Source organism: Sebastes fasciatus, chromosome 8, assembly GCF_043250625.1.
Source record: "Sebastes fasciatus isolate fSebFas1 chromosome 8, fSebFas1.pri, whole genome shotgun sequence".
NCBI lineage: Eukaryota > Metazoa > Chordata > Actinopteri > Perciformes > Sebastidae > Sebastes > Sebastes fasciatus.
The window spans coordinates 18,958,271-18,984,061 of NC_133802.1; the positions used below are offsets into that span (position 1 = coordinate 18,958,271).

At 42.1% G+C, this 25,791-nt stretch overlaps 1 long non-coding RNA gene across 1 annotated transcript in view; it reads left to right on the plus strand.

Annotated features, from left to right (window-relative positions):
- The first annotated feature begins 310 nt into the window (after positions 1 to 310).
- Positions 311 to 25,791, plus strand: part of LOC141772748 (uncharacterized) — a 39,670-nt gene continuing 14,189 nt past the window's right edge. Inside the window, exons 1-2 of the long non-coding RNA XR_012594952.1 lie at positions 311 to 590; positions 25,037 to 25,144. This is a non-coding gene — a long non-coding RNA (uncharacterized LOC141772748). The remainder of the gene's footprint in view (positions 591 to 25,036; positions 25,145 to 25,791) is intronic.

The window sequence follows — 25,791 nt, forward strand, 5'->3', positions numbered from 1 at the left end:
TTTATCACAATACTTTATACTTAGCTACACCTCAAATTGTATCCCATACATAGTAAAAAACACGAACAATTTGTGATAAACTGTGAGAATGAAACAAAAGACAGGAGCCACATTCGCAGCAGCTGCTGCAGAGAAGAAGCTGCTGGGGTGTCTGCGGCCACAGGAGGGCAGCAGAGCTCCGTGTTCACATACAACGTGTACGTTAGCTGGCACAGCGTCAGACACCCGGGGCGGTGCTTACAATTACAGTACAAAAAAATGAACAACAATGCAATACAATTAAGGAGGACGCCATAAAAAGGTATGGTTAGCATTATTGTACCTCGGCATTGTTTAAAAAAAAGGTTGCATCGTCCTTAATTAATCACTGGTTTAATGCACCAATCAGCAAGCACGCAGCGAGTGACGCAAATCAGACGCACCCACGGTGTTACGTGAACAGGTACATCTCTTTTGAAAACGTTGTTGTTGAGCGCAGTGGGACAGAGAGGCTGAATGGACATTATGGGGACATTATGCTTTGAGAATGACCGAGCAGAGAAAAGAAGGACATCGCGAGAACAATTACTCACAGTATCCCATTCAGACAGGTGAGTACAACATCACCAAAGAACTGTATTGCCAAGAATTGAAAATTAATTGTTCGTTCCATGGCAACGTCAGCGCCCAGCTGCAAAGCGACGCTTCCGCCATTGTGGACTGAAAGCGACCACCGGTGTCTCGCTAGTAGCGCTCCTTTGCTGTAATATCTCTATGTGTGTTTGTGGCTGCAGTGTTTATATTGTTTATACATCTCTGTTGTCTACTTTGGTGATGTTTTATTCAGTAATTTTCAGTCAGAGTTCTGGTTAATTACAGTAAAAGGCTGTAAAGAGGAAGGTGGTTGTATTTATTATAGACCTCTTCATTGCCACTATGTTGCTAGAGCGGGGTTCTGCAACCTGCAGCTCCAGAGCCACATGTGGCTCTCTAATGTTATGAGAATAAAGTCACAAGTTTAAGAGAAAAAAAGTCGTAGTATTATGAGAATAAAGTCATAATATTATAAAGTAGTAATTTTACGTATTATTTCCTTTTTTTTCGTCAAGTTATGGCTCTATTCTCGTAAAGTTATGACTTTATTCTTGTAATATTACGACTTTTTTTCCAGTAAAATTATGACTTTATTCTCCTTATATTATGACTTTGTTTTTGTAAAGATATGACTTTATTCACATAATATAACGACTTTTTGCTCGTAAAGTTATGACTTTATTCTGGAAATTTCTGATTTCTTTCCCTCAATGTGGCCCTAATACTCCGTAGTACATTTACACTTTGACCCTCACTGCATTAGACTTATATACTATATACTTAGACTATAAACTGTGTTACCTTCCTCACAATGCTCAAATGTTTTGCGGGTCCAGACAGATTTTTTTCTTTTTTCTTTTGCCTAAAATGGCTCTCTTGATAGTAAAGGTTGCTGACCCCTGTGCTAGAGCAACAGCATGGTCCAAGTTTACTTCCTGTCAGCTACAGCATTTACAAACATTGGGCCCATTTAGACTGTTTATGTTGTCAAGTTAAGGGTCTATATTTGATAGTCTGTTGTATGTACATGCTGTAAAGTGTATCTATAGAAATGGAATTTATTGTTGGTTTGGACATAAGGGCTCGTGGCGTGATGTTGTTCCTCTACTGTAGACCTATACAGTATGTTGACATGTAATGCAATTTTATTGCAACTTTTTACTTTCGTAGCACAAGTACCTTTACTGGAAGTAAAGCTTTTTTAAAGTAACAGTACTTGAGTATCATTTTCTATTACTCTTTCCATCCCTGTTAAAAGTGAATGAAAGTGGGATTCAGAACAGTCATTTGCAGACATCCTATAATCATACAAATTATAGAGTGGGACAAAGATCGTGCTGATATGCAGAAAATAGCTACTTATCTTGATTACTTTGCCCTGGCGGAAAAAGCACTCAATAATTTAATACAGCCTGCTCTGTACAATTACAGGGTCAGGTCATATGGTACACTGGCAAGTCAAAGTGGAGAACTCACAGCAGAATTAACCAACCAAGGATTTATAATGTACACCAGTACTATTTAATTAGAACAGAGGTGTCAGGGGAGGACTAGCCTCTATTACCTCTGATTGGTGGGGCTGAAATTATTTCCATTCCTCCATCAATTAAGTTCAGTGGTAGAGGACCCATCTGTTTGTGGTTACAGTGCCTGGCTCTACCCTCCGCTATTCTTTTATTTTAATGCTGAATGGGCTTCGTTATGATCAGAGAACTTTGCAATTCATGCTTTGGGTTATAAAACACCATTCATGACAGTAAGCATATCTGTCTGTGTGTGCGAGTGTGTATGTGTGCTCATAACTGGAGGTCGACTCCCATCCATTTGGCAGTTTGAGAAGAAACTTATCCAACAGCACTGCATGGGAATTCATCAGTGATGATGTCGTTTACCATGCTTGACTTTCACACAGTGCATTCAATAGTTTGGTTCTGGTCAGACTAGGAATATTATCTGTAAATTCAAACTATCTTGTAAATCAAGTTTATGTAAATATGATTGTATTAATGAGGCCATCCCTGGCAGTGAAGAGAGGTCATGGTTTTACTATGGGAAAAAAGTTGCAGTATTGCTTTTTTAGATTGAGCATGCTTGGGTGATGAAACACACTCAAAGCAACTTGTTCAGCAAATGCTAAAGTTGAACTGAAACGGTGTCTGAAGCCGCCCACACGTGATCCGTAGTAGAATTGCTCTGCGCTTGCTGTGCCATTGTGTTCCCATGGGGAGAGCGGTGACACCCGCCTAGGCGGAAGCGCTACCCTTGGCGTGGCCAAAGAACGTGTTTTCTTAAGTCTGTAGAATATGATGTGTAGGCCAGGACATCTCTTCAGCACCACAATATTTGATTTAAAATAGTATTTTGACACACATTTCACCATTAACAAATATTACGATTTCGATAAAATTGATTGATTGCGCAGCCCTTATTTAGCCTAGTAATCAGAGCACTCACATAAGAACGTAGCACTATCAGAGCACTGAGTATTTTTTTAATTTATGAACGATTATCTGTCACAGTCAACAGGCGGAGGCGCGTAGAAACAACTGTTGCGACATCTTGAGCTACAGCTAGCAGGCAGCTGAGTTGTGTATTCCTGTTTCCACAGTAACGTGAGACTGCTCTGTGTTACCATTTTCAACTGTAGCCGGTGTTACGTTAATTTTTGCTCACAGCTAATAAAAGTGTTTGTAAATCCACAGATGCTTTCTGTTGTGACTATGACTTAGATTGTCATTGTTTGTTCGTGCTTGTTGCCATAAACGTTTTGTATCATTAATTTTTTTGTCATTCTGGAATTTGCAGAATTAGTTCTGCTTACGATGTTATATAACACTAAACATTTAGTAACATGCATTTCAATTATGTAGCATATTAGCCCGGGATCATTGAATCTTATTTTCTGTAGTAGTATTAGGAGTAAAGAAACCAGAAAATACTCACATTTAAGAAGCTAAAATCAGAGTATTTTCACACCGATTAATCGGTAATCAAAATAGTTGCTGATTTAATTTAATATTTGAAAACATTGATTTATCATTGCAGCTCTAGTCTGTTACGTCAAAATTCATTGACACCTGCTATAAACAATCCAGCCCATCCCTGATCACAATTCTCTGGCGCTGCTGCTGTTAATGTGGCAGCTTCAAAGTAATTTTAAAAGGGGTATTGCATGTCTCAATAATCCATATTTATGAAGTCAATTTTAAAGTTCCTGTTGATCTCACAGTTTGAGGACAAAGAGGGTTGAATGAGTGCATGACGCTGGGTGCACTGACTCACTGGATCAAACATGTTTGGAATTTTTGGCCGTTCACCAGGAGAGATGACTTTCGTTTTTATGATCGCAATCATATAACTTCTTGTAATGTGTCATCGGCTTGGCCCACAGGGGCGCAGACTTCAAATTTGGGAGTAATTGGTTGTTTTCGTCGCAGAGCGCTCAACTGTTGAAGGAGAATTTCAACAATGCAACGTTTATCATCTCATTGTTGTTTGTGTCATGGTACGCTAATGATTTCTGTATTTATTTCCTTTGCAAAGGAGTAGACAATAAAGACATTTTGAGACACGCTCAATCTATACAACATGTTACATGTGGCAGTTGGGTGCACACACACACACACACACACACACACACACACACACACACACACACACATCTATTCAGCAGATATCACACATATTAATATGTTAACAATTTGCACAAGCAGCTGTTGATTTGTGGTTCCTCCATATGGCTGTCAGAATTGAGAGAGAGAGAGAGATCATAGCAGTGCTGATGTGCTGATGTGCTTGGCCAGTAGCCTGTGCTTGGAGGAGTTGTGTGGTTCTGTAGAAGTGACCAGAGAGAGATTTTCGGTGATTTTCATTTCTAATTTGGCTTTTTCATGTGGCTCCAGAGCTTATGTAACAGCCTGGCCAGAGGCTGCTGTTACATCAGCAGCAACAGGACAGCGACGTCCTTGGAGTTGCGAGCACAGCTGAAGTAACTCTGAGCAGCACATGTTGGGGCATTACGGCAGCTAAATGGCGCTTGACTGTTTTCTGGGACCTTTTGGACCCATCATTGACAGGTGGGATTTGTTTCAATGGGTTTCCATCTCCATCAGATAGGCCCGGAGGTTCAAAGCCCTAAAACGATGGGCTGGCTAGGATGTCATCTGGTTTATGATGAACTGGATGTAACACACTAGTGGAAAGTACGATTTCTGGAAATCCTTGGCATGGACCACGAGTGAGATTAATAAATAATAGGGGATCTAATACGGGAAGCCAGGGCAGCATCTGGCTTTTGTTTGACCAGCAGGCCACAGAGTTGGCCCGTATCTCAGACCTCAAGTATCTCTGTTTATCTGCTCAGTTTACCTCTCTGTGTCCCTCATAAACAGCCAGCTGCGTCAATATGTGTTAGTTTGTATGTTTGGCTATCACTGGCAATGTGTCCCTCTGACTTGTGTCCGCCAAACCGCTTGATTTTAATGTGAAATGCACTGGACCTAAAGTGAAACTAACAACACTACAAGGGTACAATGGTTTGGGTTGACACATTTTATATTTTGATAAAAACAGATGAAATGAATGTGCAAATTCAATTACTGATAATCGCTTGATGCTTCCTGTGTACATTCTACTTTTACTGTATTTACTATAAGTCATCCTTTGGCATCTTGACCTGAACAGTGTGTTCAGAAAGGGTTTACTGTAATTCTATTTTAAACCATTTAAGTGGTAATTTCTTGTGACTGCTGACTGATTCAAATGATCTAAGTAATTCAATTAAATTGGAGCTTAAATGTCGATTAGTTGTCAACTATTAAATGAATCGCCAGCCATTTTGATAGTTGATTAATCAGTTTGAGTAATTTTTTAAGAAAAAAAAAAGGCAAAATATCTGATTCCAGCTTCTTAAATGAAGAAAAATCCAGTACAGTTTTGGAAATGGCTATCTCTGAGATCATACACAGAGATCATAATGTTTGATTTATGTTGTGCTTTTGTCTTTGTTTTCTCCTTCAAAGAAGTATTGCAGCATGGTGGATTTGTTTATGCAATTCTGCATAAAGTCTGACTGTTTCTTTTTTAGATCCAGTCCAATGCTCAGATAGACTATCTTTGTACAACCAGCCTCTGATGCAATCCTAGACAGAGCCCCATTGTGAAATATCAGCTGCCAGAGTAAGGTTCTCACAAGGAGTTACTTGATGTCAGCATTGCCATCACACCCTTTTAAGAGCACAGGGGTCAGCCATATCTGTCATATTAACCAGTGATGAACTGGGGCTCAAGCCAGGAATAACAGCCTCGGTAACTATTATTTGTTGCCCGTATATCTGAATCTGTGTCACTGTTGCCCTGAAACAAAGCACGACAATGAAACACACCCTCACCTTATTACAGAGGCTAACCAGATGTACTGTATGTCCAATATTTTTCATATAATCTTGCCAATCCCTCCTTTGTGACACAAGATTTACTGCGTGTGTGAGACCTCCATTATGCTCCTCTAGTGACCAGGACTCTGCAGCCTCTCCATCTTCTCACATGTAGGCTATACATCCCTCTCATACACGCAAGCTGTTTCTAATCGCATTGAGATCTTGGGAATACCTGCTTGGATAATTAGGAATTCCACTTGGAGAGAGGCCATTTGGAGGCAGGAATACTGGATCATTATGTCATCATTTCAGTGACCCCCGCCTTGATGGATCAGCTTAACATCAGACCTCAAAAAGAGATGGCGGAGAGCTGTGCTGACCTGTTACACCATAGCAACTGCAGCAGCTGTGGAGAACACAACAGAGGAGTGGCACTCAATCAATAAGGTTATTACAGATGGCTTTTCTAAAGAAATACGGAGGAAAGAGATGGAAAAAAAGAAGGTTACAAAATGAAGAAATACAAAGGAAAGACATAATGGAGAGAAAATGTATCGTTAAAGGTGAAGACAGAAAACAGAAGATAAAAGATTCTTGGAGCGAGTGAAAAGGACACAATGTAGACAGATGCATAAACCCCAGGGACAGACGGGGAGAGACAGAGAGAGAGCGCGCAGTGGCTAAACTAACAGTCAACAATTAGGTCAAAGGTCAAATTTACGACAGGACCATGGTGGTCCAAAACACAGATTGGGGGGCTCTGGTATCTTAAGAGGTCAACTCTGTTTGTGGGTGAGCGAACTTGTCAATTTGCATTAGTAAATAATTAGAAAACTGAACTTTGCATGTGTATAGTTGGCCTTGATGAAGACAGGAGTGTCTGGCAGGTGAAAAAAAAAATGGCTGCATGGGTCACGAGTTGTTTGTGAGTCAGTGAGCTGTGTGACAGTGAGTCTAACAGCCCCTCTGCAGGACAGGTCTCCACCTGTGACTTTGATATTAGAGCAGCGCTGAACTGGATGCTTTCAAAAAAGACTCCTCTGACCTATGAGACACAGAGGGAGGAAGGGTAAGTCAAAAACACCAAAGTGGAGATATTTCCTGGAAGGAAAGGAAACCAATTTGGAATTCCGGAATTCCAGGATTCCAAGTTTTTCCCACAGCGGCCCCGGAGCTGCAGGAATCAGATTGTCTCAAAGTGATCGGTCGGCTTCCTGAGAGGATGTGCATCCATGTAAAGGAGGGGGGAACATGATTTGCGTTCAGGAAGTCCAATGGTTGAGCTGTTCTTCTCACATTTCGTGTATAGGAACATAAACCAGAATGACTCTGCAGCTATTGTGCATATTTTCACATTTTTTCAAAAGAAGACGAAACTTTTTTTTGGACTTCTGTAGAAACAGCATCTATGCTTCAAGTCTCTGGGTGGACGTTTCCCATGGGTCATTTGATTGCCGGTGTTGCTAGGAGATGTGATGTCAACTTCCGTGATGTGCTACCGACTGCACGTAAAGCCTACGAATTATGGATGCAGTTTCTAAAAATAACTTTTTGACTTTGGACAGGTAGATGAAACAATCTACCGACCAAGCATATTTTTTACCGGCCAAAATGATAAATTGCCTTTTTGTGCCACGTATACATTTCAGATGTATGTATATGTTTCAGTACATTTCATTGATGTTGAATACAAAACTAAGAGAACTTAATCAATAATTAATTTGCATGTTTGTTTTGATCTTGATGTTAACAATGCAGCTAAGTTAAATTTAAATATATTTTTTATGTGTAAAAAGAAGCATTTTGTCAAAAAACAAGATTTTGCATTTGGGCCCCCAAAAAGCTAGAACCGGCCCTGCTAGCTGATGCGTCTTAAAGTTAGAGGAGCTGCTGGACAAGATGCTCCTGTTATGGGGAGAGGAGCAGCATGTTGCCGAGGAAAAAAATGCGATGGAGAGATCTCATTGCAGCCTTATTACCCATAGGGGATGAAGAGGAGCAAGTAGGTTAATATTAGTAACAGGATTAGAGCTGTAAAGGAGTTTTGACTCCTCATGGTTAATTTAACGTTATCGTTCGCTCACTCACTGTAAATGCAAACGTCGGCTGCTTATTGGTTAGCTAGCATGAACTGTAATGTTACCGTTAACATCAAACAGTCTAACATTAATATTTGCAAGTTTACCTCGTTGACTTACAGATGTCTCTTTCCCAATGTAAGTCTATGGGAAAAAAGTATTTTTGGGCACAATGGCAACATGTGACGGACACAGAAATTGTAAATCCACCGTTTTGCCACTATGAAAATTTGTTTGTGGCGCTCCTCCTGGGTGCCACGAACACTGATTCAAGACATTTTTTTCCATCTTTTTCAACAAGCCTCACTACTCTTAGTGCCCGCCCACACTGGTATTGCACCAATCAAATGACAGTATGGACACTTTGCTGGTGCAACCAAAAATTCACGCCCTTTGGAGAACCATAATGTAAGTGCCGCTATCATGACAGAAAAATGAATACAACTTCAGTCTCTTCTTTTTGTTAATTACAATTTTGCCCGAAATAAGTGCACAAGTCAAAAGAAATGTATTTCTTAGCAGAAATAATTTTTTTGTCATTTCAGTTCGCATTTTTGTTACATCCAAACTGAGTATTTGATCTCTGTCTGTTAAGTTGCTCAGGCTTTCTCAGTGGCACTGTGTTGGGTGGTCTTGTTATGACACTTAAACACACAAAAGCCCCTTCAGCAAGACCATAAACATACAAAGGGATTGCGTTGCCTCAGCTTTGTCATTGTCACCAATGATTAATACACACTCCTAGTGTGCTGTTTACTCTCGAAAACAATGAGTCACTGTGCTGGACAGCATCTTGCCTGAATGATTTTTGATTATTTGGAAAGCATGCTAAAACAAAAACTGTAATTTGAGGATGACATAATAAATTAATGTACTGTGACTGGGGGAGAACTAGAAGATGTGATCGGAGCACAAAGCAGACTGGGAACCACAGAGAGTTACAGAGCAACACGGGGTCACCACAAAACAAATAAACACAACTGTTTCCCCCTTCTTCTGGGAAAAAAGGTGCTGGTGCCCTCACTCACTATGTGCTACTAATCAGGAAACGGCTACATTAGCAGCCATGAACAAATTGTATGGTACAGATTTGCTCTTGCAATGTTGTTCTACAGTAGGCCCTATAGTGCAAACAGCATATCTGCAGCTTGATTTTAGCCCATGTTACCAATATCCCGGGGCATTTATCGAGCATATGGAAGCAGTATGTGAATAAAAGGCTTTTGGTTGGTTGGCCAGACATGAGAGAGAATACAATGGGAGGGATGAAATCTGAAACACTAATCTAGCTGTAAATTCATAGCGCGGATCGGTGGTTGTGAAAGGTCACAGAGTTGAGCTTGGACACCTTCGCCTGGAATTGCTGCGTCGTATTTCACACATGAATCGTAGTGTTGGGCAACCATGCAGCAAGGAATTTTACAGTTGAGATTTGTGAGGACATATTGCATTTCATACAAGCGAAAAATGTGTATCAAATGTCTTGAAGCTGGGTTGAACTCTGTGTATGAGTTGTAGGAGGGGAGGGGTTGTCTGGGTAGGAGAATGCGTACTTGAGGATCATTGTGTTTTGCTCCATTATCCCTGGGTGGGTCCTGATTTCTGGCAGGGATGATGAATATCATTCTCTTAAAAACACTGAAAGCCAACACCACAATCTCTGACTGCCCACAACTCAAACCCCTAAAGATGAGTACTGTCCATGTGAACTCCAGCTCGTTGTTATCCTCTGCTTTTCACAGTGGGACACGCTGGCTTGGAATTTCTTTTATGTGCCAGAGCAAAATGATATTCTCTGCATGTCCAAAAACACTAATCAAATTATGGCCACAGTCATTTGAAATTACTGTAATGTTCAGTGACATGTCTTACCAGTGACCTTATCCACTTTGACATTTGGTGTCTGATGTCTCAGCCCCTGCAGGTGCCAGGTGCCGTGAGGCAGGTGTGTTTGGAGTTTCATAGCAAAACGCTGCCAGAGGGCAGAGATTTTTAAAATGCTCGTCAGGTGATTTTCTGACACATTTTTTTCTACTAATTTCACTTCCCATCTGAAAAGGCCAAGCATAAAGGGATTACAGGGTACAGGCATGTCCAAATATCCCCATCAGCACCGTAGGCTCCAGGTGTCAGGCCACGTTAGTATCAGTCCCCCACCAATAAACACACCTGTCCCCCCGCATTAAGCTCCAAATCTAACCCCCGGCTTCCCGGGCCCAGGACAGGCCACACCTGGTTTAACCTGTCCACAGATGTTGACTCTGTTTGGGTGAAGGAGAAGGGGAAAGCTGCTGAAAAGTGGGATTGGACTCATTCGTTGGCTGAGTCCCAATGTTTGATTCCATAATCTAGAAACCGTGAGCTACTGTCTGAAGGAATTAGGAGTGTTCAGGGGCTGCTCTTTAGACTGTAGTTCATACAAATATATATAACAGTTAACTTTAGGGGTGTAACGATTCATCTACTACATCGATGTATCGATTTATATTCCTACGATCCAACTACATCGATAGGTGCTCGGCAAGTTATCTTTCACATGAGATATATATCGATATAAAATCTATTTGAAATGCAAATAAACTGTACAAACACTGTCTGCTACACCTACGTTCACAGCTATAACGCCACCGACAAATCCACACACGGTCTGTCGGAAACTCACTGAAGTTTCACTGCGAATGTGTGTGACTACGGGGAGCACCAAGCGACCAGCAGAGCTACAGGTGCTGAAGCAGCACAAACACACACACTGTTGGACAATCGCTATCGTTAATCCGGGCAGACAGAGTGTCGTCACGCCGGGCAGACACACAGCTGACAATCTGCTAAACTAAACTAAATGTGCAGTGAAGATTTTAATTGGGAAAGTGGCTGCATGTCCGCGACACTACACGCAGCACTGTGGCTGCTAAGTTAACCCTCCCAGACGTTGAACTGGGGACTGTGAACACATCATATGCTCCCTGACGGTGAACGGGGGACTCAGTTGTCTGTTGTGCTCATACACTGCAGCTGCATGCGAGCCACTAATCTTGTCGGTTAATGGTTAATAATCGGTTAACGAGGGTTAGTTATCGGTTAAGAACATTTTTCAAAAATAGCATCCCTAACCTGTACATGAAAAAAAATAAAATTGTGCAATCCATGGAAACCTAAAACACACAAGCACACCTACAGTAGATCAGTTTGTAAACAGTGTTTTCACCAGCCCTCCTTACCTTGTCATCATTCCTGTACGAGACAGTGGATGAGTTTAGAGCTTGGGACAGGTCAAATCCCAAACACACAGAGCAGATCTGCTGATCTCTGGGGCTCTGATAGGTTCCAGCTGCCCCCCCCCCTCCTCTCCTCTCTCACGGGTCCAATGCATCCCAGATGTCTCACGCTGACTGGCTGGACAGACTCACAGCTGGCGAGAGAGAGAGGAAAGAAAGAAAGAATCGAGGGTACCTGCCAAACCTGGATAGCTCTGCTGGTCCGTCACACTCAGGACTTTTATGGTTTATCTGTTTCAGCTCAGAGCAAATGAAACACAAAACACAATATTGCAGATAAGCAGCAGTCATTGTTGTATATACAATACAATACCACACGTCTTTCATGAACAAAGAGTAAAGCGTGCACATTGTGTTTATTTAACTATACTGTATTTGGAGATAACAATCTGTCATGGATATTACCACACAGATAGACACACCTGCGTGCACGCTCAGGCAAAAAAACAAACGTTTGTTTCTTCTCTTGCCCGTCACAGATGCTTTTTCTATGTCTTTGATTAACTGTGTGTTGCTTTTGTGTTTTGTAATGGCTCTGCCTGTACCAAAAGTTGAGGTATAAGTGTTTCATTGTCCTCGAGAAAACATTTCATTAGTTGTTGCTGCCACGATGTCTCCAGCAAGCAGAATGGAGACGGACCCAAGAGGCAGTAGACCGCCCGCTTACAGAGTCCCGTCACGCCGACACTCCCTCCTCGGCCCAGATCTGCCTCTCATCTGCGTCGCATAAAACTCCTGCATAAGCTGCACAACCTGCACACACACACACGGGCAGGCTTTCAGTCAGCCTTCGTCCCATGTGCCTTTGTCTGGAACAATCTATTAAATAGTGGAACACACCTTTACATTGGTCTTTTGGGGATGATACCGTAAGCACATTTCATTAAATGTTTTGACATGCTGTTGTTTTATTTATTACAGCAGTCCATAGGAAAGTGTTCGTCTGACAACTTTGTCCATTAGAGAAGGCAGTTGTGTCAAAACTAATAAGTATGGCCCTAAAAGCGTGTGCTTTTGCCCATTTCCTTAAGATCCAGTAAACAGCCGCTGACAGATGCTCACTTTCACGTCTTTTTACAGTCACAAGGGTGGAGGAAGAATAACTGGCGTTGGACTACAGTGTTCAGAAAATGTACCTTTCGGCTCCAGAAGGAAGCCGTGAAAACAAAATACAAGATGTTCACTTCTTTCCTGACGTTTTTCCTGTTTCGTAATCTGAAAGCTGGAGTCTTTGATGGACCTGAGAGAGGATGAGTAGTGAACTTATGGGACTTGTTAAAACTTTGATCCAGTGTCGGGAGAAGCGAACCTAAACGAGGAACACTCGCTCGCAGCTATTCACACCACAGGTTTTAAGGTTCCTCTGAGGTTTTGCGATCACCACCATTTTACAGCGATGCATACTTCACACATTGACTCATGTGTTTAGGCCTCGACTAGATGGTGGTATTCACGTGAGTGTGACCATGTCGGTCCTCCCTGGGATCCCTAGTGGTCTTTTAACAGACGACATTTGATGTCAGAGGCCCTGTCAAACCAGATGGCCCTTTCATTACCTCTCCTAAATCAGCTGTAGGACCAGAGATGGCAGCACATGGGAGCTGCTAATGACATGTTGACATGAAAGTAACGAGGAGGAATGCACTTCTGCTGCCTCTATTTCAATTCGAAAACAGATTTGTTTATGGCCACATTCTCAGAGGTTTTGGGAACTTTTTAGTGGCTGTGAGACACAAGTTCATGGGAATCCAATTACTGCAATCCACTTTTTTTTCCATACTGTTATAGTAAGTCTTTTAATTTCAACAGTAATAAAGGATGAGACAGAATTTTTCCTTTCATCCAATCATCATAAGATTTTTTATTAAACACCTAACCACCAACAAAATGCACTTAAAGACACACTCCATTGATTGGAGAGCTTTCAATTGACCGTTTACTAAATCCCTCCCATGAACAGTTATTGTCCAATCACACCTTAGCAGCCTTAACCAAGCAAGGCAGGCGTAGTTGTATGCTACAAAGAGTCAGGAGGGTGGTGTCTTTTTACGCCATGGACGGAGGTATTATGTTTTCAGGTCCGTCCGTCCATACCGTTCTCGTAGACACGATATCCCACGAACGCCTGAAGGGAATTTCTGCAGATTTGGCACAAATGTACTCAAAGATGAACTGATTAGATTTTGGCGGTCAAAGGTCAAGGTCAATGTGACCTCACAAAACATGTTTTTGTCCGTAACTCAAGAATTGATATACTAATTATGACAATTTCACACAAATGTCTAATAGGATAAAATGATGACATTCTGGACAAACATTGATGTAAACTGCAACTTGACTGGTTGACTGAGGCATACAACCGCAAGATGGTAATTCTAGTTGTCTTTTAGCCTTTCCAAAACCAAAAAGACGAGCAACATGTAAGTCTTCTCTAATATAAGCTGCTAAGTGAAGCCTAGTCATTTCAGCTACCTTCGATAGTGAGTAGTGTGAGATAGGGGATGTTTGTTGTTCTTCCTGCTAGTTATGGGAACGGTAACGGGAGTGTAAGCAAGAGGCTAGGTCTTTGTTGTTTTGGCGGCCGACAGTAGCCTGTATACTGTTCGCCAATAAATTGTTAGCGAAACGACTTGTAGCCTTCTTACTGAGGAACGCTACAGTACGCTTTCATCATCGTACTCTACTGTAATCTATTATCTATAAAAATATCTAATCCTGCAATAAATCCTTCCTGTTGAATGCCTAGTGAGAGAGGAGTTTATTGAACTCTATTGTAATACTTGAGGCTGTAATTATTATAATGATTTTACCCCTTTCACATAGAGTACATACTCGTTTTTCAAGTCACTCCTGTAGAGCCATATTTCTGTAGAGGAATGATTCAGCAGAAAATCTAAAAACATTTTCCCAGCGCTTGCCATCCGCAAAATACAAGGAAAGAAAAACACGATGATCGACACTGATAAATCAGTCAGAAACACTTCAGTGGCCTTATCAGTAGAGGCAAGAGAGGGAAACACAAACAGCCAGAAGGACAGGAGGGAGCTGGACTGCAGAAGAATGTTTTGTGATGTACAGATTCCTGAGATCACATGTAGCTGTAAGCAGCGGCTGCATGTGTGAAAGAGCTCTTTGTCTGCAGACCAGGTTCTTGGGTTCAGCTAATCAAATGGATTAGAAACGACTTTGAAAGCCCGCCCATCGGAATTGGCCATCCGCACAAAAACAAACACACTGTAGTGGCTGCAGCCGTCCACTTTCACCAAGGTGCCTGTTGGTGTTTGTGCGTGTGTGTGTGTGTGTCTGCATACCAGTGCACTGGACTGGATGACTCTTTGTGTTCTGGTCTGTGTGTGTGAGAGAGCTAGAAACGGGGGTCCGTTTGTATACGTGTTTAATCTCATGAAAGCAAACGTGTCTTTCAGATGCTGATTAGAAGCTGCTTGATTTCATTTAAATGAAGAAGAAGAAGACAGCTTGGACTGATAATTTCATCGCGCTGTTCCTTTTCTGACCCGACACATCAGTGCTGCAATCCAATGTGTTGTCTGTACTGGTTTCTGGCATTTTAATAAGACCCAGATCTCATTACTCTCTGTCCCTTCCGATGCTTTCAAGTGCAGCATCTGTTTGTAGTGTAATGTCGAACCCAATCAGTCGGCGTTATGCACAGATAAATGATGTAGATTGAAATGTTTCAGGCTGTTTTCAGAAAAAGCTTCTGCTTCACCTTGATTAATTTGTATTTGAGACAAAACACTTGTTTTTTTTTGTCCCATCTCCAAACAAACCAGTTATTCAATATCACAGTTATTGTTTTAGGAAAAATCTGGGAGGATTACTGACAGTCTTTGTGAATCAAGAGGCCAGAGTGTGACAGGAGAAGGGCTCTGGCTTATCTGTGAGGATGCAGATTGTAACACTGCTCCTGATCCTGAGGCTTGATTACTCAGCTCTCCCAAACTGGGAAACACCAGGACTTTCCACTCGATCTACTCCACGTGCATGCGTGTGTTTTGTATTTTATTTCCACTGCTGTTGAGGAGTTTCCACTGAGTGTTTGCTTAAGAGAAGAAAAAGGTCAAATTGTGCAGGACTCAACTTACCCTCGTGTTTCAGTCCTGGAATCGCAGATGTCTTTGTTTCTCCGCTGCTCGCGTTATACTCTGTTATGTTTTTACACGCTGGACACCCACAAATGTGCATGTATACAAGCATACAAACACACACACACACACACACACACCTCTCAACGCCCTGAGCTCCCAGGTGGCCAGCTAACTGCCTGGAAGCGATAAAGTTGGGAGGCCCCTTTGAGACATTGAGAAGAGGGAAAATAAGCTTTTTCATCCAAGCAATGGACTGATGCAGCACCACGCCATCAAAGCCCCAATGGGAGGTTACAAGTGCTGCTCTATTTACTAACAGCTCTCACATGGCTACAAATTGGATAAGATGAAAACAAACGCATAAAACTGAGCACGTTTTTATCAGTGTGACTTAAACTTAAGCTTAAATTCACTCCCTTTGTCATCACCACCAATGAGAGCTGCAAAATCCTGTCTTTACATTGTGTTATTTCATTTGAAAAAGTGAACCGACTACTGTGCCTGTGTTTAATCAACCACAATGTTGATGCTCTGAGCTTTTGCGCAATGGGATGATTTATGGTTGATTGCAATTCAATGTTTTTTTGCCATGTTTATTTCCAGTATATGATGCAAGATCGTTGTAATGAAACCCTGCAGGCACCACGCGATGCCGTTTTCACATGTTCTCACTTTCACTTTCTGTCTGCCCCCTCATTATTGCATTAGGAAATGTAAACGTGTCGCCCTGCCTTCATCCCTGATATTTTTTCTCTGTTTACTTGTATGCATCTCTGGTCTGCAGATGTGAGTATTTATCGGTGGGGATTCATCTACGTAGCTTTCTGATGTCTGTCATCGTCAACCTGACGGAGTGCAGAAGCAGGGCTAATCATCAGATAGCTGGATCCAACACTTTTGTCTTGGCTTTGTGTTCTTGGTTGACCTTTCTGGAGAACCCTCTGGATGAATACTGCAATTCATTATGATTATGTAAAGTTTTGTTTCAAGAAGAGGAGGAGAGAAATTTAAATGTGATAAAAGGAGGAGACAATGAGTGAATATATCGTCCAAGGTCCTCTAATTTGGAAAATGTGTCTCACTCCCTCCAGATGTCTAAAATGACGAATGAACCAAATTTTAAAATGAAGATATCCTCTCAGTCTCCTGGACCAGCTCTGTCCTCTTTAAGGCAACATGATGGCTGATGATTTAAGCTCCTGTTCTTGGCTATAATGGACGATTCAGCATCAACAGAGATAATATACTCCAATTACTCTAATAGACACACATTTCGCAATTGTGGAGATACACGTGAGCACATTGCAGAGTACAGTCACACATGTTGAGAACAGAGAAGCAAGAGAGAGATGTGAAGCAGCTAGACAGCACTCATTAGATATGTGAAACACACAATGGTATGCATGAACATAAGCAATCATGCAAAAACACACACACACACACACACACACACACAAGTATGCACTCAATGACAGACAGTCAGCGGTGGGCTTTGGGGGCCTTTTGGAGGCGCCAGATGGGACAATCTGCTGTAATTGAGGTAATCTGTCGAGGCATCCAGAGATACTGATGCAGCGCTGTGGGTTAGTCTCCAAAGTGAGCGCAATGAAGTATTATAAAGGCTGTCGCCTTTGAGCCAATTCTGCCCGTATTCTCCATGGATTCCATGTCTCATTCATCTCACACTGCATCTTTGTTTTTGTTCCACACACGAATACAGTGCCAAAGTCTTCGGTTACCGCTGGCTTTGTCTTCAGTCGCCGTTATCAAAGATGTCACTAATCCCGTGGATGTTCTGAACTCTGCCTCCTCTGCTACCAATTCTACCAAATTATATAAGGAAAGCTGTTCCCCGTCTCTCTGGCTCGTGTCCCTGTGGTCCCAGTGGCTCCCAGGGCCTCGCCGCGTCCAGCTGGCATGGCTTAGGCAACTGGGACAGCTGGGATCCTTGACCACCCGGATTACAGCAACCCACTTGCCATCACCAACAGCCCATCAAGACGAGGAGTTTTCCACTTCAAACTCTACGGAAATCTCTCCAAGTTCCCAGCCATCACTCCAATTGTTGTTTCATACTTGGACATAAAACAGAGCTCTTCTCAAATCCTCGACTTTCTGTAACTACTTCCTCCAGTAAGTGAGTGGTTTGGATGTATCACTGATTTGACTGTTAAACCTCATACCTGGCCATTAAGAAGTGTCCTCCTCGATATCCAGTGTGAGAGTGTTTAGACTGAGGGCAGGGTTTGGCATCCGGACTATGTATCCTCTGTGGATTTGGTTCCCCTCAGCGTGGCTGTGGATCTGAGAGTCAAAAACAGGAAAAGGCTTTCAGCAGTAACGCACCATTCCAAATCTGAGAAGCATGGGGCATGAAAAAAACTGTCATCTATTGAAACTGAGGGCCTCCGGAAACTTAGAGCTGGGATGTATTATGCAATCCCCCAGTTAACCATCTGTGTCAAGTTTTGTTGGTATAAAGAAAGTGTTGAATTGGAAATGTGTACAGCCCTTTTCAAACATTACTAGCTTCATTTATCTGTTCAAGTAATTGCTTTCAAACATTGGTTGTATTTAAATGTCAGTCCTGACGGGGGGGTTTACGGGTAGAGCTGCAACACTCATGCAATATCTGTCATCTGGCACATAAGTGGGTGGAAAATAATGATATCAAGGAAGAGGAGAGTTCTCAGTTCTCTCACAGGATGCAACAGTGATGGATTTTAAAACAAATTTTGCAGTTGAAGCCCAAGTCAATGACCATAATGAGCACAATGGACGTTCGCCCCCGCTTATCACTAATGAATCCCCTGATACATTCTCTCATTAATTTAATTATTTTCGGACAGAACATAGAACTCTAATTTAGACAATTATCATTCTATTTCATCGTCAAACTGAGGCTCCACCTCTCAATTATCATCCAATGATTTCACTGGGGTTTGTTCGTGGGTTTTTCGATCATCCAATGATCCTATTAGTTGAGGAATATTTAAACCACCTTACCTGCTTTATGTCTCCATGCCTCCACTACTCCCAATCCCCTTGAGCTATCTAATCAATGGCACCAGTCTTTATCAAATAAATCATCTGCCCTCTTGTTAACTTTCAGTCTTTCCTGATTAAACAAATGCATTCAGCTACTAAATAAACCTTGTGGTGACATTGTTTTGTCAACTATTGTTTCCAAGGGTCAAGGACAAACTTTCAGTCTCAACTTTTAAAGGTGCAGTGTGTAGGATCTGGTGTCATCTAGCGGTGAGGTTGCAGATAACAACCACCTGAAACTTCTGTGTGCCAAGCATGTAGGAGAACATACGGTGGCCAATTTGAAAACACGTAATGCCCAAACTAGAGCCAGTTGTTGTAGAGTAGTGTAGGTCATTTGGAGAATAGCAGAGCCAGTGTGTAGAGTGTGTGTGTACGTGGGAAATGAGTTGTGAAGCAAGAGAGAGAGAGAGAGTGGTGGCGAATGTGTGAAGGGGAAGAAGTGAGCTAGTGGAGCATAAGACAGGGTTAGTTTAGCTCTGAGAATATCAAGTGAATGTACAGTGGAAGTTGCAGTTTGTGCAGAAATAAATGCTGCAGCTCCTCAAGACCAACTGAGGATTCCCGTATCTTGTTTCCCGGCGGCTCAATGGAGTGACGGGGTTAACTCAGGAGCGAGTAATGTTATCGACTCCGGCCCAAGCAGTAAAAGTTAACACAGTGGTTTGTCCGTTCTGGGCTACTTGGCAGACGTAAAGAGGACCCGCTCCCTATGTAGATATAAATGACTCATTGTAAGCTAATGAAAACACAACAATTCATATTTTCAGATGATTATACACTAAAGAAAACATACACAGTATGTATTAATATTATATTCCATTTCTGCCAATAGATCCCCCTAAATGTTACACACTGTTCCTTTAAGCCAATATGGACGGGAGGTCCGTCAAGAAAACTTTAATTTTGAACATCTACAATTTCATGACAGCTGGGCAAACTGCCTCTGCTGAGGAACATTGTGTGATATGACTGAAAGCTGCAGAACAGCTACAGCTTTGTCAACATATTTTCTTTTCTTTGTGCAAACCAAATCATAATTGAGTGATAACGAGACATATTTCTCTCTTCGAATGAACCTTGTGCGTGCTGTAGCCTTTCCATTACACAAGCATTCAATTCGGACTTGTGCTGTGCTTCAAAGTGTTATGAAAATGGACATGGCCAACTTAGTAGCCATTGGGACTTTAACTGAAAAGTGACTCGGGGGGGGGGGGCTTATTCAAACATGAGACATGTAAAATTACCAGCATACTTGTGTAATGGTGTGTTAAGTGTGGCCTCTCTACACAGTACATTGTCTAGTAAATCTTCCATGTTTAGCCATCAAACAGTTAAAGCGTTATAGACAGAGAATGTTCCCATCATGTATGTTGTTGTTGCTGCTGAATGCCCTGATTATCTGGTCATCTTGTACACACTGTCCAAACATGAGTCAAACGTAGAGCCATGAGGTTTGCATTCTTGCCCTGGTTTGTCCTTGGTGGTCACACATGGGCTGAGGGCTTCGATGAAGTGACCCTGGGCCCCTGTTTGGCATGGTTAGGGGCCTCACTGTGCAGACTAGCAGACTCCTGTCTTTGTTGTGTGCTGTCCTGTGAGAAAGCCCAACAGCCAGGGTCTAAATGTTAACCCTACGTGCCGATGGTAAACACCAGCCAAATGCCAAACAAACAAAAGCGAAACAAGCACAGAGGTCCTATACGATCTCTGTAATGAGCCCCTTTCTCTCCGTCGTTCTCCTTCACTCCATCCCCTCGTGTCCCCTGGAAATCTTCATCGGTTAGTGTGCTAATTTAACACTGGAACATGAAGTGAGAGGCCAGTACCAGCGACGACCCAGAGTTCATTCACATGTCTGATAGAAATCCAACTCTGCTTTGTTTGCATATTTATTCAGGATCATTTGGCCCCAAACCATTGGATTTTCTCGTCCATGTTGGGTTTGGTTCACCCTTTCCCCTCCGTTTACTGTATTCTTGAGAGCCTCGGGAGCAATTTGGACTTGAACACACGCCTCTACTTTTCGCCCGTTAATACCCTCTCAGGAATCACGAGTACACAATTTAACACAGTCACACGGTGATGAATGTGTGGTTCCACAATCACCAGCACAGCTGCTGCGGTGGTTAATAGTCCGTGGCTTTGCTCTCTCTTTCATTTTCTCTCTTACACACACACACACACACATACATAACTAATCCAGTGCCAGGATTTACCAAGCCAAATCCTGGTTATGAGGTAGTCTGTGGCAGGACTCCATTAGTTTTGGCCCCAGCGGGGCCACTATGTTCCGGCCTTGACCAGCAACACTGGTTCACTAACCTCTGGATCAGCGAGCAGACTAATGCCTTGTGGATTTGCATTGATCGACGAGAGTAACCACAATCTTTCTACATTCCTGTGTTGGCCTGTAACCGAGACTAATCCTGTAAGCCCTAATAGATATTATCACTTTACCCTGAAAACCACACGGTATTTAATTAAACCCGACTGCTCTGATCCTGCAGCCAAGTAGTGGTGTGTTTAAGAGCAGTACCACTCACTTTGCATGTATTACTTTTCATGGTGTAGTTAATTATTAGCAAAGACAAATCTACAGGTGTTAACCGAGTAATACTTCATTATTAATAATAATAACATCGTGTGATGTTATGTCTCTCTGCTTGTTGTCCATTCAGAACTTTTCTTGTCTTTCTTCCTCTCTGTGTTTTCCTTCAGATGACTACGCCTGCTGTTTTAGAGCTCTGCTTTTCATTGGCTTTATGAGACCAACTGTAAATTCCTGAGTGTGTTGTGTCTCTCAGTGGATTATCCAGCTTTTCCTTCACCCCACTAAATTCTGCCTCCCTCCACTTAGGCTAACTGCCTGGCAAAGTATTTGGCCCTGGCACCCCTTTTACACTTTCTGTTTGGCTCGTGAAAACCTGGACCACTAATTATGTGGCGATAATTATTTCTGAGCACAGCTGATGAAGGGTGTACTGGTTGTGGCGAAGGAAGCAGGACTCCCTTGTAGTCCATTTCCTTCGAAAGGTGTGTGGCTAAATGAGCTCAGAAAGACTCAATGTGTTTCACAGACACAATGTTGAATTAGGGCTGTCAATCGATTAAAATATTTAGTCACAATTAGTCGCATGATTATCCATGATTAATCGTGATTAATCGCAAATTAATCACATTTTTTTCTGTTCAAAATGTAGCTTATTTGTCAAGTATTTAATTCTTTTATCAACATGGGAGTGGGCAAATATGCTGGCTTTATGCAAATGTATGTATATATTTATTATTAGAAATCAATTAACAACACAAAACAATGAGAAATATTGTCCAGAAACCCTCACAGGTACTGCATTTAGCATAAAAAAATATGCTCAAATCATAACATGGCAAACTGCAGCCCAACGGACAACAACTGCTGTCAGAGTGTCAGTGTGTTGACTTGATTATGACTTGCCCCCAACTGCATATGATTATCATAAAGTGGGCATACCTGTAAAGAGGAGACTCGTCGGTTCCCATAGAACCCATTTTCATTCACATATATTGAGGTCAGAGGTCAAGGGACCCCTTTGAAAATGTCCATGCCAGTTTTTCCTCGCCAAAATTTAGCATACCTTTTGAAGCGTATCCTTCGCGACAAGCTAGTATGACATGGTTGGTACCAATCAGGGCCGGGACAATTCACCTATCTCCCAATTCGATACTATCACGTGACTTGGGCGCCGATTCGATATATATTGCAATTTTTAAGTATTGCAATTCTACAAGAATTGCGATTCCATATTACGATATATTGCGATTTTTGTTCAATTTTTTAACACTAGACCATGGGAAAAAGTTAAATCATACACTTCTAGGGACTTTTACTTCGGAAAATATTTAAATTGAAACCTTAAAATGTCCAATTTTCAGCATGTATGTAGTCAAAGATGTCCTGAAGTCAAATATATCTGTCATTGTCAGGCATTGTTCATTTTTTTCCAGCAACCCAAAAATCAAAGAATAGGGACATTTCCCTCACAATTTAGTGGTATTTTCTTTTTAATTTATAAAGGACATGTTTTATACTTCTGGTGAATATAATCCTATCAATTTTATTCCATATACAGTATGTATTTTATATATACAGTTCCATTTGTTAAAACCTTATTTTGAAAACCAGATGTAGTCACACGTGTATACTTCCGCTAACTTCGCCAAGTGCGTCGCTAGCTCTCCCCGCTAGCTCCATTCTCTTTATACATCCATGGTCAGCTCCATCGTGGCTGTTTGAATGCATTTAACATGAATGTCAGTATATGGGTGCTCTACAGTTGTAGCGTCGGCTGATTTGACCACAGCGATGAGAGTGATGGCTGGCTTGACCGCACGTTACCGCAATACGATAACGTTTGCTGTCCATGATGCAGCTTTAACATGGGAGGGTGCAGGTCGAATCCATGTGGAACCTCCGCCTATTTCTACTTTTTTGTTTTGGGTCGCTGCGGCCGGCTGTGGTTTGTTTTGAGTGACGGATACGGAACGGATATGATGTCACGTAACTCAGACTACAACAATAAAAGCAGTAACTTCCTTCTACCTCCGCATAGACTCAAATGAAGCAAATATATCGATTCTGGCATTTAAAAATCAATTAAAAAAAAAAAAAATTGCGAAACATAAGTGAATACAAATGTTTTTCTCACCCTTGTACCAATGGATTCCTTATGTTTTCTAGTTTCATATGATACCAGTATCTTCACTCTAGCTGAGCCTGCTACAACCTAAAAATGCACAAGTTGCGTTAAATTAGTGGTGGTAAAACAAATTTGCCTTCACACATTATTATTGCATTAACTTTGACAGCCCTAGTGGGGAGTATAATTTTAAAAAATATATATTTTTCCCCAAATCATCCCCAAAAAAGATAGATAGAAGTGACAGTCATTCTATGAAGTGGTCTCGTGACAACTACAGCATGTAATGTGGGATTAAAGATACCACAAGAGAGCATAGGCTGCTTCAGCGAAAGACAAACAACATGAGAGAGGTATGTGTCTCTCTTGTGATTGTGGTTTTGTTTAAGCCTGCGCCTAGAGATGAGCATGTGTGAGCCAGTACATTTTGTGTTTTTCTCTGTGAGTATTTGCATGTGTTCGTGAGCCTGAGTGCATCACCACGTGAGCAACAGAGAAGGAGTTGAGGAAATGCAGAGGAACGGAGCCAGCCGTGGTGACTGAGAAAAAAGAATAATACGGCGAGGTAGAGTGTGTGTTTGTGATACGCTGGCCGAAGGAGGCTCCTTAGACATCTGTTAATGATTTTGCAGATGTGTGTTGGGGACAGAGTGGGGCGAGTTTCCCTGTAACAACAGAAGCTGCATTGTGCTTTGTCTAATTTAGATGCATTATGTTCTTTTTTTTTGATACCCAGGAGCTCAGAGTGTTGGCTCGCAGTGCTTACCGAATGGTTACCATCACTCAGAGTGAAATGCCAGTGCGCTGATATCACCATAGTGTTGATGTGTGCATGAACGTGCTCACAGGCACACACACACACAAACAAGAAGTAATCCCTCATATAGTGGTAGTGCCCCAGGTATGTCCTGTAACTCTTTGAACTTGCAGCCACAGCTTCTGTCTAATAGAAAGGAGTCAAAGGTCAGTGCTGAAGTCTCTTAACAAGAGGATATGACATTTGAACTGCAGACACGGGACATATTTGACTTGTAAAAGGGGATCTGTGCAAAATTATGCCAAAGCTATATAGCTTTTGAGGTTTTAGTATGAGAAAGATGCCACACTCAAACCTCATATGAAGAGGCTTTGAATGGCATTCCACTATCAATGAACTGAAATCTGCCCGTCTCTTTATTGCATGATCCAGAGAGGAGGAGAAAGCATGAATGAAAGAGGTATAGAAAAAGAGGCAAAAGAGCCGGGGTGGAAGGTGAAAGAATGCCATAGACAGAGACGGTGGTGGGAGGGGATGAGAGGCTTTGGAGAGCGAGGGACTGAGCAGTTGAAGGGTTGACGTGTTTGGGTCTGATAGCTCGACGTGCATCACTGATCCCGGTCCGCTCCCAGTCCATACACGCTCGTTCCCCTATTCTAACTCCGGCATTCAGAAGCACTTTCCCACTGGGAAGGTCAAAGCCCCATTAAGAGAGCATTTTGTTGCTATTTTGTGTTTGTTGTGGGGATGGCGAGCAGAAAGGGCAGCCTGGTAATAGAAAGAATTTGGTTCTGCAGCCCCTCTCTCTACCAATTCAGACTCCAATAGTTCCCACTTGGGTTGTCACTGCTCCCACACACTCGGGCTTTGATACTTGTCTAGACAGAGAGAGGTTTGTGCATCCATATGGAAAGTTAGTTCCTCTGTTTTCAGCCCACTTTTGAAACAAGTTGCTTATCAGGCTAAAAAAAAGTGTACAATCTTCATGCTTAAAACATAAACAAAAAGCACTTCTGGCCCACTATTTCATCCTAAGTGAAGAGTGAGCAAGTTTGTATCTGTGTTTGAGTGTGCATACATATGTGCTGGCATGCACATACATATGTGCTGATGTTATTCTTTTATGTTTATTGGCACAGGTGCACGCTGCAGCATAGTCCACGACTTTGAAGATGCCAGATCAGGAAGTCAGGAGGAATAGGAGGGGTTCTGATGAAAGAGAAGTGGAGGACCAGCGAAAGATGTAGGTGAATGTTTTACTTACACCAGATGGAATCTACAAGTGGTTTTAGTTGAGCCTGATATCACACTTATTCTTATTCAGTAAGGATTTAAACATTAGCATATGACTGCAGACATTTCTATTAACGTTTATGGAGAACAGTTGCTTTACAGCTCTCCGTTCTGCAGGCCTGACTCGTGTCCTGTTCTGTCTACAGTCATTAGTGTGTCTAATAGTGTTTCTGTTCGGACGGTAGCTCTGCTGTTTGACCCCCACACTGTGAAACCTCCTAATTGCGGTTAAATTGTGACGGGAAACAGATGCAGCAATTAGACTCCTATTGGGTTTAGGTCGTGGAAGAGCTGGGGAGTCTTCGGAGCCAGAGCGGGAATCTCTGTCCTGAATCAAAATCACATAACCGTTCAATTTTCCTGCCAGTACGTCAGTATTTATAGTACGCAGACTCTGTTCTTCATAAATCTTGAAATGTAGCCAGACATCTCGGTTATGTCTGTAGCAGCACGGTGAGTGGCACCAGGAAGTGATTGGGCGTGACACAGGAAGCGCTATTTTAGTTCTTGGTTTGTGCTGTTTGAATAAAAAGACAGAAATACATTCATCATCTCCAAGGACCAGGAAATGCTGCACAATGACACCATACATTAGCCATTT